This window comes from Chlorocebus sabaeus, chromosome 23 (genome assembly GCF_047675955.1).
Source record: "Chlorocebus sabaeus isolate Y175 chromosome 23, mChlSab1.0.hap1, whole genome shotgun sequence".
In the NCBI taxonomy this organism is placed as follows: domain Eukaryota; kingdom Metazoa; phylum Chordata; class Mammalia; order Primates; family Cercopithecidae; genus Chlorocebus; species Chlorocebus sabaeus.
In genome coordinates, this window is record NC_132926.1 from 1,147,978 (window position 1) to 1,167,175 (window position 19,198).

General features: G+C 50.4%; 1 long non-coding RNA gene across 1 annotated transcript; it reads left to right on the top strand.

Annotated features, from left to right (window-relative positions):
• Positions 1-5,074: 5,074 nt before the first annotated feature.
• On the top strand, positions 5,075-8,303 carry LOC140709893 (uncharacterized). The gene is made up of 3 exons (XR_012090678.1): positions 5,075-5,093; positions 5,512-5,608; positions 7,755-8,303. It is a non-coding gene; the product is annotated as an uncharacterized lncRNA (long non-coding RNA).
• The last annotated feature ends 10,895 nt before the right edge of the window (positions 8,304-19,198 follow it).

The window sequence follows — 19,198 nt, forward strand, 5'->3', positions numbered from 1 at the left end:
GGCCAGGGCAGCTGCTTCACACTGGTTGCAGCAGAGGTGGGAGAGGATCCAGTTCCAGTGCGGGATGAGCTAAGCAAAGGGAGGGGCTGCCCCAGAGGCTAGTTGTTCCTTGCAAATCTCCCTTGTGACCCATAACATGTCACTTTGCTTGTTTCTCTGAGATAGGCTTGGACTCATCAGTGCCAAAGTCTGTGACTTGCCACCCATGGGTGGAGGGATCCTGGCCATGGCTGGTCACTGTGAGGGTAGGGGTCGTGTCCTCCTTGTTCCTTCTCATACCAGAGCTCAGCCCCGGGCAGCCCATCTTGGGGCCCCAGTGATGTCCTAGTACACACAGCTGAGCGCTGAGATAGACCACGAGTGTGAAAAGGCTTCCTGCTCACCCTCTGCAGTCTGCTGAGCCCCACACATTTCCAGGTTCCTGTGTGGATTCTGATTCAGGGTCAGGGGGAAGTGCCTGGGCTCCCCTCTCTGTCTGCTGTTGTGGTCCTATCTGCTCCTGGATCGTGAAATTAAGGATTAAAATAGTAAATATTGTGTGTAGCTCACCATATTTTAAAGTCCATTAAAATAACTGCAGTAGGAGCATAGGTATTTTTAGGAAGGTTAAATGACATAGTAACATTTTTATGAAAAAGAGGATATTTACCAGGCTTCTTTCTGTGAGGAGAGCCTGTCCTGGAGTGATGTCCTGCATTTGTGTGCTGCCTGTGTGAACACACTGTCTACTTCACAGTGATGAGGGTGGCTTAGCCAGAGACCCAAGGCTCTGTCTCCCAGGGCTCTCCTGATGGTCTCCTCTCCCTCCTTCACCACCAAGGAGGGTGGCCCAGCAGCAGCTTGGCTCGTGCTCTCACCCACCTCCTCCACACACACCAGCCCTGTGTGCTCAGCACCCAAGACTGCCAGAGGTCCTTCAGCAGCTCCCACGGCTGCCAGAGACTCTATGTTTCCTAGCGACGATGGCCAGTGAGATGTTTCCAGAAGTGACCCTAGCTCTTCACCAGGTAAAGTCTTCTTTCTTTGTCTAAGATGGGAATTTTATTTCTCTTGGCTTCTTTCCATTTTATTTGCATTATGATATGCAAATCTCACCATGGAAATTATAGATGAATTGCAGAATTTCTTGGTGAGCAAATGTAAGAGTCCATTACCAACTAAGCCCTGATTCAAGATGGCACCCATAGGTGACAGCTTCAGGGACGGACTGCATGGCAGAGGGCATTTTCCTCATGAGAAATGCTGGCTTTTAAAAAGAATGTAGAATTTGCAACCAAAAGACGTTGGTCTAGATAGAAGCAGCTGGACCCCATAGTGTGGCACGTGTTCGTTTGAACATTCTACGGTGACCTGCCACGGAGGTCGTCTGAAGATGGAGCCCTTGTCTACGGCCGTAGCACCTTGAGTGCATCTGCTGTCATCTCATGATGAAGGTCCTGCCTCCGTCCCAGCTGCCACTCTGTGAACTGCCGTTTCACACTGTGCAGAGCCAGGAGACCAGTGATGAAGACGGGAGGTGACCTTTGCTGCTGTTCTCAAGATGTGCTCATTTCCCTCTTCTCACTGCAGTTTCTTCAGATCAGCCACCTGTACTTAAAATGTCTCCCTGATTTATTTTTATTTCCCCAACTCCAGTTTGTCTATAGATGTTCAAATTTTAGAGTTTTACGACTCAATTTGTATTCTTGATTTTTCTATCAAGATTTTTGCCGTAAACATTTTCCTCTATTTAGGAAAATGTCCTGTTTCCCATGCCAAGTTTATGCAGGGTTTTCGCTAGAATAGATCCGGAAGGAACACAGCAGCACTGCCTTCACCAGATCCGGAGAATCTTGATACCAAGTGCGGTATGAGACAGCCCATGAGAGGGAGATTACAGGCCAGTCTTCTGAATAGAGACATCCAAAGCTGAAACCAAATATTAGAGCAGGCTGAATGCAGAGACTGCTACAAACAATGATGAGTTATTTCATGATTTGAAACAATATTGCCTCGTTTAAAAGTTTTGGGGATTGTTTTAAAGAAAATTTAAAAGATAAATACAACTGAATGAATGTAAACAGTTATAAAACAAAAAGTTATGGGGTGGTAAAAGGCTTATGAAACATGTTTTATAACCTCATAATTTCTAATCCCAATCAAAACTGGGATAGATTTGTTTATAAGGTCTTATTAAAATTAGCTACAATTTTAAACATATGCTAATATCAAACTAGAATTTTGGTTGAAAAGTAAGCTGTTCTTAAGATATGAATTTGTTCTCAATGAGAATACAAGAGGTAACAATTTTTCATTCTGAAATCTATTTCTTCTTAAAACTTCTCAGACTGATGCCTCAGAAGTTCGACCTTTACTGTGTTCTTTACATGTAATTTACAGGTCACACATCATTGTCTTCTATTTCTTTTTTCTGGGAAAAGTTGCATCTTTATACTTGCCTGGGATGAGAACTCTCTTTTTCTTTCTTTTTTTTTTTTCCTGTTTGTTTGTTTTTTGAGACGGGGTCTCCCCCTGTCGCCCAGGCTGGAGTGCAGTGGCACAATCTCGGCTCACTGCAACCTCCGCCTTCAAATTTTCATCAGCTCTGTCACCTAACCCCGGGTTCTAATTCTGTCACTGTAACACCAACACGCTTGCCTTCAAGGTCTAAAAAGCTGACATTGGTCTGAGCTGTCACATGGTTTTGTGCTCTTGGCTTTTGGTCTATCTGGGTTGTCTCCTGCAAGCAGGCGGAGGCATTCGCTTTCCTGCTCACGGTCCTCCTTTCTCTTTTTCCTCTCCTCTCTCTGGCCAGAAGCTTCACCAGGTTTACCTTGGCCCATTTCACAAGTGAGGGAACTGAGGCATCCATGGTCAATGAACTCTGGTGCTGGGGGAAAGGACGCAGGAGCTCCCCAGCCTGGGTCCTCTGGTTTGCTCCAGCCCCTTCTCTGGGCCAGTGGTGAGGGTCCAGGGGTGGGGCTGAGGAGGGCTCCCAGACAAGGGAGGTGGCCCCAAGCCTGCCCATTCACAGGTAAAGCATCTGCCTCAGGCTCCAGTGCCCTGGGGACAGCCTGGCCCAGATACAGGAGTGACACGTGGAACTGTGCTCAGAGGCTGACAGGAGCCCCGGGGTCTCAGCTGCTTTCTCAGGTAGGACCCTTGCTTTAGCTGATGTCAAGGAGTGTGGTGGGTCTGGGGACCAGACGAGGCATGGCCACATCAGAGGAGGCCTGAGGGAGGGGCAGGAAGACATCTGTGCCAGGGGTGGTGCAGGTGTGTGGCGAGGAAGTCAGGCTATGGCCCTTGCAGCCCGTGTTTGCCTGTCTGGAGATCTGGCATCTGATGGAAGCTGCTGTGCTGGGGACAGGGTGGAGGGTGGAGGGTGCAGGGTGGAGGCTGGGCGGCAGGGGGCAAGGGGTCAACTATGTTTCCTTGTCCAGAACAGGACTCCTTCCCACGTCCCAGCTCACCCTGGGAGAAGGAACAGGGGCAGAGTGGAGCACAGCCCAGCCCTCACCTTGACGCTTCTCTCCATCCTTTTGGAGTGGAGGGGGCTGCGTGTCTATTGTGACAGCTCCTTCCAGGGGGTGCCGGGAGACCATTTCCTGGTGCTAGAGCTGTGCCCCCAGCCCCCACCCTGGTTGTGCCCTGTCCACCCGACTTCCCGCCTCTCCACAGCTTTTTCCTTGTGAGCGACTTAGGAGAATCTATGGCAGCACCTGTGGGCAGCCCAGGAGCACTCCTGAGGTAGCCTCAGCTCCTGCCGGTCTGTGCTCACCCTGGGGAGACAGCAGCAGAGACCTCACAAGCTGTCACTTGGCAGGGAGAGGCAGCAGTCAGGGCCCGGTGCGGTGACTTCTTCCACACGCCTGTGTGGTGAGGTGCGGGAGATTGAGAGCTGGCTACCGGACAAGGAGCATAACATGGCCACAGGGGACCACAGCGGTGGGGCTGTCTCCCCCTGACCATCTGTGCCTGGGCCTGCCAGTGCCATCTTCTGTGCTCTGTGGGGTGGCGTCTTTGGCCCCTGGGAGGCCATGGGTCAGTGTGACTCAGAAAGGTCAAGCTCACAGGTCCCCTGGGGTCTCTCACCCAGGCACTGTGCCCCTGGGGGCTGGGAGGGGTGAGAAAGTCCCAGGCCTCCCAGAGCCCACCTGGGTCCGCCACCAGAGTGGCAGCCTGGCCCAGGCTTGGGGCTGAAGGAGGTGATGCTGTGCCCCCGAGGTGGGCTCCACCTCCCCCAGGAGCCCTCTCCTGACCCAGGCTCCAGGACACTTGGCAGTGCCTGAAGTCCTGCCTTTCCTCCCCACTTTGGTCTTGCCTCCCTATGGTGAGGCCCAGGCACATAGATGACTCTGAGCAGACCTGGACCTCCATGGAGCCCTAGCCTCATAGGTGTATGATCTTGGGGGCCTCAGGGACCCCGTTCTCCCCTTCCCCAGAGCCTGGAGGCTGTGAATCCTGTGGATCCCTGAGCTGTCCTCTCTGAGACCCCAGGCGAGGAGGGAATGCGTGAGAGCGGGCAGCGAGGTCTGTGTTCCCGCAGCTCCTCCCTGCTTGGCTTCTGCGTCCTAGAGAGCCGGCGGCAGGGAGATGGCACAGGCAGGACCTTGAGGGCGGCAGTTCAGGTGGCAGCACAAAGTACAGCGGCCCAGGCACCACCTCAGAAAGGTCAGCTGTGCCCCTGGACAGGTGTGCGCCCACCTGGCGGGATGGTGGATGCATGCTTTTCTCCCTCATACTGGGGATACCTGGAAGGCCTGGGGCCAGCTCAGGGAGATGTCTCTGGCGTGCAGGACTAGGTCCCAGGGCCCTGGAGCTGCCTCTCAGATTCAGCTGCTGGCAGTGGCACTTCCATTCCTGGCTCTGGGCTCTTCTATGCCCTGGGCTGCTGACGTCTGTGCCCTGTAGAAGCCCAGGGTTCCAGGGAAGTGGCTGAGGGTCAATGTGGTCCCGGGCAGGAGGCAGGACAAGGGCCATCCCGGTTGCTTCCAGTTCCCTCCTGTGCCTCTGTGACTCCAGGAAATTCTCTCCCTTGTGTTTCAGAAAGAGAAAAAGAAACCATGTTATTTCCTAGAATGTAATGAATGAGCTGGGAGATGCTGGGGCAGGTGAGCACACCAGGTGCCAGGACCCAAGGGTGAGTGAGCTGGGGGTGCAGCAGGACCTGGGGTGGGCGTCCAGTGGAGGGAGAGGGCTCACTGGGTTTCTTGCCACTAAAACCAGTACAGACTCAGCAGCCAGGGGCTGGTCCTGGGAGGGCCGGGGGCTTCCTGATCTGCTCCCCTTCCTGCTGCTCCACTATTGCCTGTGGGGCATCTGCTGTGCCCAGGGAAGCCTGAGCCCCCTTCCAGTCACTTAGCTGAGGCAGGGATCTGGGTATGGCCCTCCTCACTTGGGGAAGCGGGGTTCACAGGCACTCAGAGACAGGGGCACGATGCTCTGCCATCGTGAGGGGTCAGCCTGGCTGTGTGACCCAGCACCAGTGGGCAGCCCACAGGTGATCTCTGCAGGAGACTCCTCTGGCAGGTCACAGGACGCCCCACAGAGCCTTGGAACATCGTGACTGAGGAAGGGCTCACATCTTGTTTACTCCCCAGCCTCCCCACCACCTGCATCTGCAAGGGTAGGTGAGACCGAACTGGGTGGCAGAAACGCTGCCAGTCTCAGGGGCTTAGCGCCGTCCTCTGTGTCCTGCTTGGCACAATGGCACAGCCTGGCATGTCTTCCAGGCCCTGGGGTTGGTGGCCACACCTTCCAGCTCGTGTGACCAGCCATTTGCGCAGAAGGGCACAGAATTTGAGGAGGCTGAGGCTTGAGGAGCTTTGAGGCCTGGAAGGGGGGCCACCATCATTTTGTCTGTGTTTCACAGGGTCCTGTCACATGGCCCTTCTCACTGCCAGGGAGGCTTGGAGTACAAAGGACACAGGGGTGGGCCTTCGGGGAGGGGTTCTCCTGCACACGCTTCTGCCCGTGTGCTCTTCTGTCCTTGTCCTCATGTGAACAGCAGGAGCTGGCGATGGGCCCAGCAGCTGGGGTGCAGAGAGGGAGAAAAAGTGTGTCAAATAATTATGGGTTCTTTTTTTATTTAGATGAAATTCACATAATGTAAAACTAACTTTTTAAAAAATTTGGTGGCATTTAGCCCGTTCTCAGCCTTGCACAGCCATCGCCTCTACATAGTTCCAAGACATTTCCATAACCCCAAGAGGAAAGCCCATGCCCATTAAACAGTGGCTGGCCACTCCCCTCCCCCGGACCCTGATAACCCCCAGTCTGCAGTTCCGTCTCTGTGGCTTGGCCTCTTGACATTTCATCTGCATGGGCTTTTGTCTGGGCTTTTTTCTGTCACTCAGCATAAGATCTTTAGGGTTCCTCCCTGCTGTGGCCTGTGTCAGGCCCCCTTTCTGTTGGGGTGAATTGTCCATCACGGGGTGGACACGTGGGTACTTCCCACCCTTTGGTGGTCATGAAAAATGCTGCTGGGCACACTCTTGTTAGAAATATCCAGGTCCCTGCTTTCAGTACTTTGGGGTCACAGGTATGAAATTGGCGGCCAAACTGTTTTCCACGGTGGTTGAATGACGTTCCATTTCCAGCAGAGGTGCAGAGAGTCTTCTTTTATCGGGTCCTCAGCACCATGTGTTATTCTCTGGTGTGCCTCACCTGGCCATCCAGTGGGTGCGCGGTGCTATCTCTTTGTGGCTTTGATTTGCCTTTCCCTGGTGACAGTGTGGCTGGGCATCTTCTGTGCTTGCCGGCCAGTGGCCTCTCTCTTTGGAGAAGCTTCCTTCTGAGCCTTCGATCTGGCTGTCTCAGGGGTCTCCTGTCGTGTGGCTGACTTTACGTCACATCTGCGCCCAGGGCTGCTGAGCAGTGGTTTCATCTCAGGTGGCCGTCCTGCAGTGGAGCTGACTTCGCTGTCACAGCAGCACCCGGGTTTCTCAGAAGCAGCTTCATCCAGGGGCATCCCCATCAGTGCCTGAGCCCCAGGTCCCTGGTGGGAAGGACGTGGGTATATCTGTGTCCTAATGTGGGCATTGAGTCATCACACCCTCAGGTACCCTGAGGACATTGTCAGAAGACCTGACCCCGAGGACACGTTGAGTGCAAACATCCTGGAAGCAATGATGTTACCACTCGTGTGAGAAGGGGCTGCTCAGGAACCACCTTGGAAAGGATGGGGGTTGGGGAAGGTGCCAGGGACCAACTCCATGATGAGGCAGGGCTCAGCTGCGTGGGAAAGCAGAGCTGCCTTCTCTTGCTCCCCCTCCATCCAGACTCTGACAATAACCGGGCAGATCCGGTGTGAGTTGGTTACTGTAACTGCTGTGGTGAGATGACATGCCGCCAGCCCTGAGCCACTTTCCTGGGAGAGTGGTGCTTGTACCCAGGCAGCTCTGGAGGCCAGCACAGGGGTGGGTTCCCACAAATCTGATGGCTGGGATGGGAGAACTGGCATCCATAGGCAGACACTCTGTGCTCCCGGGGAGGAGTTCCTGTCCCCATTCACAGCTGGGAACAGAGGCAGGCCTTGTGTCCAGCCGTGGCATACAACAAAGGGGTGCAGAGGCACGGGATGGGCTGGTCTGCCTTGCTTGTCTGCTCCTTCCTGTCACTGAAATCGCTCCTTTGGACTGGGCTCACATCTTGCCTCATGGTCAGTGGCCTAGGAGGACACTTGTGGTTCTGGCCCTATTTTCGCCCCTTGTCCCTCACCCCCAGGGGGCCACCTAGGCCAGTACCCATCCTGATTTCCATCATGCCCACAGGCTCCTTGGACCCTGGTCAGAAGTTCCTTTGGTGAATGATCCTGCAGACATCACACGGGCTCAAAGGGCATCAGAACCCCAGCTGAGAGGAGCCTCAGTATCAGGTACAAACCTCTCATTTTACACATGGGGAAACTGCGGCCCAGAGGGAGGCATGAGTTGTCACACATGGGGGCAGCATCATTGGAAACTTGGTACTACCACCCTTCCTGGCACAGCCACCCCACCTTGGGCTTGGATTCCTTTTTGCTCTTGAAGTTGAGGTTCTGAGGTTGGATAGCAGTGTCCAGATGCAGGTGACTTGTGCCCCAGCGCTGGGCTGCCTGGCTGTGTCCTGGGCTTGTCTGAACCCCAGTCTGTGCTGGGCTGGAACCTGCTCTAGAGGTTCCCAGCTCTCTTCCCTTCACCCTCCACCCTAGCAGACCCTCAGGCCTTTTTTGTGCTCACCCCCCAAGCTCCCCTTGGATTCTGCTCTGGAGTCCAAGGCAGCTCCACCTGGGACCTGGGCTGCCACTTCACCCCCATTGCTTCTCTTAGTCTGTGATGAGGATATGTCCAGACCCCTCCCTTCCCCAGAGCTGCAGTGGGTCTCAGAGGAGCCCAGCTCTGCCCCATGGGCTACCCTGGGGAGGTGGAGACCCATCTGATACTGTCACTGCAGGGGTTGCCCCATGTGGCAGCTGCTCGGCCAGGGCTGCCCTGACCCGTCCCCAGCTGTAAGTCCCGTGTCACGTCACTGGTGTGCACAGGCACTCAGCTCTGTTAGCTGTGAGTCCCACATCACGTCACTGGTGTGCACAGGCACTAAGCTCTGTCGGCTCTGAGTCCCGCGTCACGTCACTGGTGTGCACAGGCACTGAGCTCTGTCGGCTCTGAGTCCCGCGTCACCTCACTGGTGTGCGCAGGCACTCAGCTCTGTTAGCTGTGAGTCCCACATCACGTCACTGGTGTGCACAGGCACTCAGCTCTGTTAGCTGTGAGTCCCACATCACGTCACTGGTGTGCACAGGCACTCAGCTCTGTTAGCTGTGAGTCCCACATCACGTCACTGGTGTGCACAGGCACTCAGCTCTGTTAGCTGTGAGTCCCACATCACGTCACTGGTGTGCACAGGCACTCAGCTCTGTCGGCTCTGAGTCCCGCGTCACGTCACTGGTGTGCACAGGCACTCAGCTCTGTCAGCTGTGAGTCCCGCGTCACGTCACTGGTGTGCGCAGGCACTCAGCTCTGTCAGCTGTGAGTCCCGCGTCACGTCACTGGTGTGCACAGGCACTCAGCTCTGTTAGCTGTGAGTCCCACATCACGTCACTGGTGTGCGCAGGCACTCAGCTCTGTAATTGACTTTGTCACCTCCACATCCTTAAGTGTTTGGTGGCACCAGGACCCGGCAGGGCTGACAGAGGGACCCTTGGAAGCTCAGTTAATTCTCTGTGTCCAGCAAGGATGGGTGTGAGGCCTTGAGCACAGAGCGTCGGGGAAACCACCTGAGGTGTTCCTCCCAAGCAGGCGCCCATGGCGGTGCTGTCCCTGCTGGTGGGCACTGCCTGAGCTAAATCCCCGTCTCACCTTCCCGGACCTTCACCTGGCTTCAGGGCTTCTCAGCCACCCGCATGTCACTGAAATGTCAAAGAGCTTGTGAGGAAGCTTCTGGGGCATCTGCCTTCTAGAGGAGGCTGAGGGCAGCTGTGGATGGTTATTTATGGTGATGTTTTTGGCCTGGGCTGCAAGCCGGTGGGTAAGTGGCCCAGGGATGGCAGCTCAAGGTGCCCCGGCTTCTCTGCATGCCTGTCACTGAGTGGAGGAGCCTGGACCTGCCACTAGGCTCTGTCCTAGCTTATTCTCTGTGTGTCCTCAGGTGGGGTACCCACCCTGTCTCTGCCTCAGTTTCCTCCTCTGGGAGACGGGGATCCTAACAGGTCCCCCCTGACAGTGGTTTTGATGAAGTGCATGATGTGGGTGAAGCCCCCGGAGCGCGCCCACTCTTGAAGAACGCACCACGGACTCTCAAGGTTCATGTTGAGAAGGGGCTGGGGTGGGGCAAAAGTGGGCAGGCCATTTCAGCTCCAGGCACCTGGGCTAACAGATTGGGTTAAATTAGCATGTGCCTTGCTGAGAGCACAGGGGACAGTTGCCCAGGCCAGAGGCACCAGGTCAAAGCTGGTGATGCCTTGGCCTCGTCACCCTGGCAAGGGCCAGTGCATGATGTAGTCGGCCAGGGGTGGGCTCGAGCCTTGCAGCCGAGGGGGCCTGGTGATCCTCACAAGGTCGTTCACAGGCCACTGGGGTGGCCTGTCCTTTTCCAGCCAGGCCTCACTCTAGGAAAAAAAATGGATGGTTACCTCGTTGGCAGTTTCCTTTGCGTGGAAGTGGGAAGTCACTGCTAGCGAGGCTGGTGATGAACTCCGCAAAAGCTGGGAAATGCGGTTTGAGCAGGAGCGCCCGTTATCTTGGCCAAGCTGCTGCAGCCGGGCTGGCGGGTGTGGAAGTGTGGGTGGTGCCATGGCACTGCTCGGGGCCCAGGCCCTTCAGAGCAGAAGACCGGGCCGGTGTGCAGTCTTGGGGTGCTGGCTCCCCCAGTGCCCAGTTGCTGATGAAACCTCAGCCATGCCCTAACCCCTTCCCACCCGTGGCAGAGGGCTGTGTGTCTTCTAAGGGTGTCAGGAGGCTCAGGTCCTGGTCACAGTTCCAACATGAGTGTGAGAGGCAAATTCGGGGCCTCAGTTTCTCGGCACAGAATGCGGGGAGAGATGTCTGTGTTCTCCAGTGGGTGGCTCAGGCGAAATCCTGGAGGAAGAAGCCTCCAGAAAGATAGGATGATGCAGAGATGGTGGCACCTTCAAGGCCAGGGCCAGCTCCCATCTCTGCTCCTCCTCCCGCTGCTCCTCCAGGCCACCCCTCTCCCGGCTGGGGGCCCAGGAGGAGAGGTGTCTGAAGAGACACTGCACCCCACCCTGGGTCCCCTGCTTTACATTTTGGGAAGAAGGAATTGAAGTCTGGGACTCAGGCTGCACTGCCATGATCATGACAGTCGTCCTCATTGGACACCAGGGAGGTAGCTGCCCTTGGCATTATTGAGTGCCCAGTGTATGCACTAGGCTGTCCATGCATCTCCAGAGACCAGTGTTTTCTTGACGACTTGACAGAGAGATGCTTAAACTGAGGGCACTAGGAACGGGACAGGCTGTCGGAGTTTCCAGATGGAGGGACTGACTCGTAAGTGAGTGCACCTGGGCTGTGGGGCCATGAACTGAGGCAGTTGGCTCCCAAAATGAGGCTCCTGTGGACCACTCAGTCCAGCCTGCTCCAGGCCTTTGCTCCTCACCTGCTCAGTGCCGGGCATTGGGCCACGACGGGCTGGGCGATCTGATGCCATGTTATGCCCCTTCCTTTTATGTTTAGACGCAGCCGCCCAGCCTGCCTGCTGCAGTAGAGATCGTACGACTGACAGAACGGAAGCTTTGTGACACTAAGGTACCAAATTACAAACAGCACGTAAGGCCATGCCAGGCAAGGGTGGAGTCACACACCCCTAGACTTAAGGAATAAACTGTTCTGATTGCCACAGGGTTTTCTTTTTCTCTAGCAGCTAAATAAGCACTATTAAAACCATGGTAACTCAGCACCAGGCACGGACTGACCGGCCCCCAACCCCTGTTCTTGCAGCCATAACTACAGCTCTGATGGGACAGGAGATTGTTTTTAGTAACTTTCTTGTATTAAGAGCCCACCCACCATGGACTGATTCTGGCCAGTTTACAGAGGCTGTGCACTTGCGTGCCTGTGTGTCCTGAAAAGACCTTTTGAGGTAAAGAGCCTAATTGTAATACATTTTGTAATTACATTTTGTAATACATATTGTCTTCACCCCAAAGTGAACATGGGTCGTGTGTTACACGCATGTTTGGTCGGTACACGTGCATCAGGACCACCATCATGAATATTCATGGCTCCTCCTGTAACCTGTTGAAAGTTTCTGTTTAGCTTGTCCAGAGTAAAGCTCCTGCCCCAACTCTTCCTCCTTCCACGTGCCAGGCTTTTACCTTGGTGGGAGGCACACTTCCCAGCCTGCGGGATGGCCACTTTGTGGGCTGTGTGCAACCTTTTATAAGAAATAAAGTCTCGGCCGGGCGCGGTGGCTCACGCCTGTAATCCCAGCACTTTGGGAGGCCGAGATGGGCGGATCACGAGGTCAGGAGATCGAGACCATCCTGACTAACACGGTGAAACCCCATCTCTACTAAAAATACAAAAATTAGCCGGGCGCGGTGGCGGGCGCCTGTAGTCCCAGCCACACGGGAGGCTGAGGCAGGAGAATGGTGTGAACCCGGGAGGCGGAGCTTGCGGTGAGGGGAGATCGCGCCACTGCACTCCAGCCTGGGAGACAGAGCGAGACTCCGTCTCAAAAAAAAAAAAAAAAAAAAAAAAAAGAAATAAAGTCTCTTTGCTGAGCAGACGCTCTTTAGTTTAATTAGGTCCAATACCAAGCCTCAGCAACACGCCGTTTCCCCATGTAACAAGCCTGCACGTGTACCCCTGAATCTAAAGTGGAGGAAAAAAGTCTCTCCATTTCCAAATGCATAAATCTTGTGAACACAGTGAATGAAATGGTTTCTTTGTAGAGCAGCATATCAGGTCTGCATTACCTTTTGTTACCTGTTACCCTGTAATGCGCTTTGGTTAGTTTCCCTGAATGTTTGTATTTACTTGTCAATCAACTCACAGTGGCTGATGCGCAAGTGAAACCCACACTTAACTTACTCTTGGCCGATGCCATAGAGTGACAGGCCCTTTCTCACATATCTGAGAGGTATCTCTGTACTGGAGATTTTTAAGCTGGAATATGCACGTGGCTTTTAAAACATGTTTGCAGTTTCTTTGCTATTCTCCTTTTGAGAGGTGGCGTCTCTCCCCACCCTCACTGGTTAATCAGACTTGACACTAGTGCTTGCTTTTTTCACTGGCAGATGATGTGGAAGTGATGTTGTGTAACTTCCAAAATTATGTTAGAAACGCCATGAGTGTCTGCCTGCTTCACTCGGGACACTCACCAGTGAAGCCCGTGGCCACCAATTCAAAGCTCTGAATGTCCTGAGACTGCCTGCTGCTTGGGAGCCCAGGGAAGTCCTGTAAGTTCTCCAGCCAAGCCCAAGTTCCTCTGCAGACCTGTGCATGATGGCACATCCAGATGATTCCAGCCCCCTGCTGTGAATTGAATCCCACTCCATAAGACTTCTCTGCAGTCCCCAGACATCAACAAGCACCAGTAAGCTCTCTTTTCTGTGTCCTGCCTGAATTCTTGTCCCTGTGAAGCATTAGCAAATTGAAATGTTTGTTTTCTAGCAGTATTAGGAGGAATTAGTTCTTTTCATTAAAAAGAAATCACAGTAAAGACATCAGGAATAGCACACTTGCAGGACGTTCACAAGGCACAGAAGAATGCACACTGAAATCTGGACTTGTCTTTTCCTCTTCTGGGGCCTGCCAGCTTCTGCCTCTGGAAGTAATAACTGTTAAATTTCTGCACATCTTTCCAGATTTATTAATTGAACAATCATACAGCACTGACACCATGACAAAGCTTTGTAAAAGGGCTTTGGCTACCAGGGTAAAAGACTCATTTATTTTCATTTACTGTGAACTCTTAGGTGGCACCAGGAAGGAAAGCCTTATGCTTATTCCTTTTTATTCTTCTTAACGTATTCTGTTTTTTAAAATGTCTTTTCCGGGGGCTGGGCACAGTGGCTCACACCTGTAATTCCAACACTTTGGGAGGCCGAGGTGGGTGGATCATGAGGTCAAGAGATTGAGACCATCCTGGCGAACACGGTGAAACCCCGTCTCTGCTAAAAATACAAAAAATTAGCCAGGCGTGGTGGCGGGCACCTGTAGTCCCAGCTACTCGGGAGGCTGAGGCAGGAGAATGGCGTGAACCCGAGAGGCAGAGCTTGCAGTGAGCCAAGATCGTGCCAATGCACTCCAGCCTGGGCAGAGATATAAATCTGTGGTCTAGTATTTTTCAATTACATTTTCTCTCTCTCTCTCTCTCATATGTGTGTATATTTATATGTACACACCTGCACAATTTTCTATTCAGTTGTTGAGAATTAAAATTCTCCATTTATACAGGTAATATGTGTTCCTTCCCAAATACCTTCAATTCCTTCCCAAACACCCCTTCAATTAGATAATCCCTGAAAAAAAATTGCAACATCTATATTAATGCAGTTTTTATACCTCATCAATGACCCATTTGATGTAATAGTTCTTAAAACGTGTGATGAATCAACAGTGATGGAAATTTGTACTGAATCATTTCATATCTTTTTTATTACTATGAATTATATTCTTAGAGATTGGCTTTAAAATTGAACTTACACTAATGCATTTTAAATTTAATTTAGAGCTAGTTTAGAATTGTTGAACCTAGGACTCTCTGGTGACTTGGGAATAGTAGAATTGGGTGGGGATGGCCTTTTACATCCAGCCTGGAATCTCCCTTTATTCTCAATGTATTAGCTTTTCTTATCTTTACTCTGAAATTTTCACTATCAAATATATTGGAGAGGCAGATCTTTTTCCTCCTTTAATGTTTGTTTCATACATACAGAATAATACTGTGTGTCTGGGATTCAGTTTTTGAAATGAAACATGGAGTCTAAGTGACCCCTTGTTGATGTGACCATGGACTGGTCTAGATCACAGCTATTGTGACACGTATGCTTGCGAAAATTCTACTGTGACCTGTCGCTGAGGTGACCTGATGATATAGGTCTTGCCTTTCATTTTAGCTGCCATTCTGGCAAGTGAGCATTGGCAGGAAACAGCTTAGTTATGTCCGAGGACTCACAATGGGAAACGTTTGTAGTTGCTGCCTCGATGGTATGTATGTTCATTTCTATCTTCTGACTGCAGTTTCTTCAGATGGGCCAGTTTTCCTGTACATTAAATGTCATTCTGATTTTTTTTTTTTATTTCCCCAAGTCCCATTTGTCTACAGATTTATAAATATGTTTTAGAGTTTTATTACTCAATTTGTGTTTTTTATTCTTCTATCAAGATTTTTGCCTCAAATATTTTCCTCTAGAAAGATACACTATTTCCAATGCCATTTTTTTTTGACAGAGTCTTGCTCTGTTGCCTAGGCTGGAGTGTAGTGGCATGATCTCAGCTCACAGCAACCTCCACCTCCCGGGTTTAAGCAATTCTCCTGCTTCAGTCTCCAGAGTAGCTGGGATTACAGGCATCCGCCACCACGCCTGGCTAATTTTTGTATTTTTAGTACAGACAGGGTTTCACCATGTTGGCAAGTTAGGTCTTGAACTTCTGACCTCCTGATCCACCTGCCTTGGCCTTCCAAAGTGATGGGATTACAGGCATGAGCCACAGCACCTGCCCCCCCCCTTTTTCCTCCCCAGTAGAGTCTTGTTCTGTCACCCAGGCTGGAGTGCAGTAGCATGATCTCAGCTCTCTGCAACCTCTGCATCCCAGGTTCAAGCGATTCTCCTGCCTCAGCCTTCCAAGTAGCTGGGACTACGGGCACCTGCCACCATGCCTGGCTAATTTTTGTATTTTTAGTAGAGACGGGGTTTCGCCATATTGACCAGGCTGGTCTTGAACTCCTGACCTTGTGATCTGCCCACCTTGGCTTCCCAAAGTGCTGGGATTACAGCACTTTTTTTTTTTTTTAACACACTATTTCATAGACTAGATACAGAAGAAACCACTGAAAACCCAACTGGAGTGCCACATTTTCAGTTCATTCCCATTAATTGCTTGTTCAGGTTGGTTCAGTTGAAGGGAATTTTATTCTTGGCACAGCCATCAAGTGGTAGTTAGTTTGGAATGTCCTAAGTTCCGAACTACCCTGGGGGCCAAGCAGAACTTGGTCCCTTGGTGTGGTCAGTTGGTCATGGAGGGCTGCTCACTGCCAGAGAGCTGACAATACAGGGTGCTGGGTAGGATGACCAGACATTTGCATTTGTTCCTCAGAGAGGCTTCATTTGCAGGAAAGTGCCATATTTTAGCCCAGGAGTTAAAACCTAGAGACAGGAGTTATGTTTTGTTTAAGGATTCGAGCTTTTTTCTGGACTCAGCACGTCTTCCAATACCTCGACCTTCCTGAAGAGCCCTTGGTGCAGAGGGATTGAGAAAGGGAGTGGAATGAGCTCCAGGTTCAGGGTCCGGGCCATGATTTAGAGGCCTCAGGTGTTCAGGGATCTCTGTCCCCGGAAAATCAACCGAATTCTTGTCCCAGATCTATCATTGGTCAGTGCTGTGAATCTGGGCAGGGCGCTCAAATCTCTTCATTTCACTTCCCTGAACCGTCAACTCTGAGTGGCAGCCCCTGCTCTGCTCATCTCTCTGGGCTGATGTGGGCACCACGGGAAATTCGGACAGAAATTTTCATGAGTTCTAAAGCACGGGACCCATGTCAAGAATGAAGAGAATTTTACCCTCCACTGCCCTGGAGTCCCCAATTCCTTCTCTATTAACCACTACCAAGGGCCTGGGTTCTTCTTCCAGACATGAAATACTTGAACACTTTATGGCACTTAGGAAGCACCCGTCTTAAGGCTTTAAGTGGTCTGTTTAACTATTTTTACTCTTTTAACATAATGTAGTCCATTATCAACATTTCCACATTCAGACTAGGGATCGGAGGCCCAGAGGGGTCTATAGAACTTCCTCAAGTTCTAGCAGCTTCTCAAAAGTCCTTGAGCTCAGATCCTATGCACCAGACCCTACGCTCTTGGTCACTCCAATCTACTACCTTTCTGTAATGTCTCATCTCAATACAGGCATTTGCCTGCACAGTTGTAAGTGCAACCCACAGTGTAAGTCCTTTCTGAAGCCAAACTCGGATTCAGGGGGCTTTGCTCTGCAGATGACGAACAATGGGATCAAACATGTAAGCTGTGAATAAATAATGACTCATTTCTCTGATCTTCTGCAGCAAGATATCAACAGCTGTCTTTATTTTAATTCATTTTCCAGCGTGTTCCATCCAGGAAGAAGTAGTGGATCCTGAGGTGCCCAGGAAATCCCCCGTCAGACACCACCACAAGCCTAAGAAGGGAATTCTCCGTCACTGGCATCACGACCCTGTACACCCTGGAGTTCCATCAACGGAAGGTATCGTGGAAATTCAGTTGTTCAGTTCATTCATGATATGATTTCTAGATTCTTCAGTGTCTCATATTTCAGACAATTGTAAAATTGTGATACTATATTTATTCCACATGTGCATATTTAAATGTGTTAAGTCAATCATTAGTGCTACAACTACAGGAGTAAAGGTGTATTTCCATTCCAAGTTTGGGTTTACTTTTAATAGTAAATAACATCTCAGTGCAAATTGTAGACATTTTGCTGATTGTTAAAATATTAACTAAAAAGGATCTTTTTCTGAGACAGTATTGCCAGGTTTGTAAAGTGGTGGACATCACTTCAAACTGTTTGGAAGTAACCTAAAAATGGAGGAAGCGGCATCAAAAATTTCCGTATACCCACCGTCCTCAGTTTTGTTTTGTGAGCCAATCTTACATGAGTGTGATGACGCTTGTAACAATGACTGAGCCGATAGTGACACATTCTTATGAACAGAAGTCCAGGGTGAGCATCAATGGCTAAGCCAATAGTGACAGATTCTTATGGACAGAAGTCCAGGGTTAGCATCAGTGACTGATACAATAGTGACACATTCTTGTTAACAGAAGTCCAGGGTTAGCATCAATGACTGAGCCAATAGTGATAGATTCTTATGAACAGAAGTCTAGGGTTAACATCAATGGCTGAGCCAATAGAGACACATTCTTATGAACAGAAGTCTAGGGTTAGCATCAATGACTGAGCCAATAGTAACACATTCTATGAGCAGAAGTCTAGGGTTAGCATCAATGACTGAGCCAATAGTGATAGATTCTTATGAACAGAAGTCCAGGGTTAGCATCAATGACTGAGCCAATAGTGATAGATTCTTATGAGCAGAAGTCCAGGGTTAGCATCAATGGCTGAGCCAATAGTGATAGATTCTTATGAGCAGAAGTCTAGGGTTAACATCAATGGCTGAGCCAATAGAGACACATTCTTATGAACAGAAGTCTAGGGTTAGCATCAATGACTGAGCCAATAGTAACACATTCTATGAGCAGAAGTCTAGGGTTAGCATCAATGACTGAGCCAATAGTGATAGATTCTTATGAACAGAAGTCCAGGGTTAGCATCAATGACTGAGCCAATAGTAACACATTCTATGAGCAGAAGTCTAGGGTTAGCATCAATGGCTGAGCCAATAGTGATAGATTCTTATGAACAGAAGTCCAGGGTTAGCACTAATGGCTGAGCCAATAGTGATAGATTCTTATGAACAGAAGTCCAGGGTTAGCATCAGTGACTGAGCCAATAGTGATACATTCTTGTTAAGAGAAGTCCAGGGTTAGCATCAATGACTGAGCCAATAGTGACAGATTCTTATGGACAGAAGTCCAGGGTTAGCATCAGTGACTGATACAATAGTGACACATTCTTGTTAACAGAAGTCCAGGGTTAGCATCAATGACTGAGCCAATAGTGATAGATTCTTATGAACAGAAGTCCAGGGTTAGCATCAATGACTGAGCCAATAGTGATAGATTCTTATGAACAGAAGTCCAGGGTTAGCATAGTCCCTATGCTCTTGGTCACTCCAATCTACTACCTTTCTGTAATGTCTCATCTCAATACAGGCATTTGCCTGCACAGTTGTAAGTGCAACCCACAGTGTAAGTCCTTTCTGAAGCCAAACTCGGATTCAGGGGGCTTTGCTCTGCAGATGACGAACAATGGGATCAAACATGTAAGCTGTGAATAAATAATGACTCATTTCTCTGATCTTCTGCAGCAAGATATCAACAGCTGTCTTTATTTTAATTCATTTTCCAGCGTGTTCCATCCAGGAAGAAGTAGTGGATCCTGAGGTGCCCAGGAAATCCCCCGTCAGACACCACCACAAGCCTAAGAAGGGAATTCTCCGTCACTGGCATCACGACCCTGTACACCCTGGAGTTCCATCAACGGAAGGTATCGTGGAAATTCAGTTGTTCAGTTCATTCATGATATGATTTCTAGATTCTTCAGTGTCTCATATTTCAGACAATTGTAAAATTGTGATACTATATTCTTTATTCCACATGTGTATATTTAAATGTGTTAAGTCAATCATTAGTGCTACAACTACAGGAGTAAAGGTGTATTTCCATTCCAAGTTTGGGTTTACTTTTAATAGTAAATAACATCTCAGTGCAAATTGTAGACATTTTGCTGATTGTTAAAATATTAACTAAAAAGGATCTTTTTCTGAGACAGTATTGCCAGGTTTGTAAAGTGGTGGACATCACTTCAAACTGTTTGGAAGTAACCTAAAAATGGAGGAAGCGGCATCAAAAATTTCCGTATACCCACCTTCC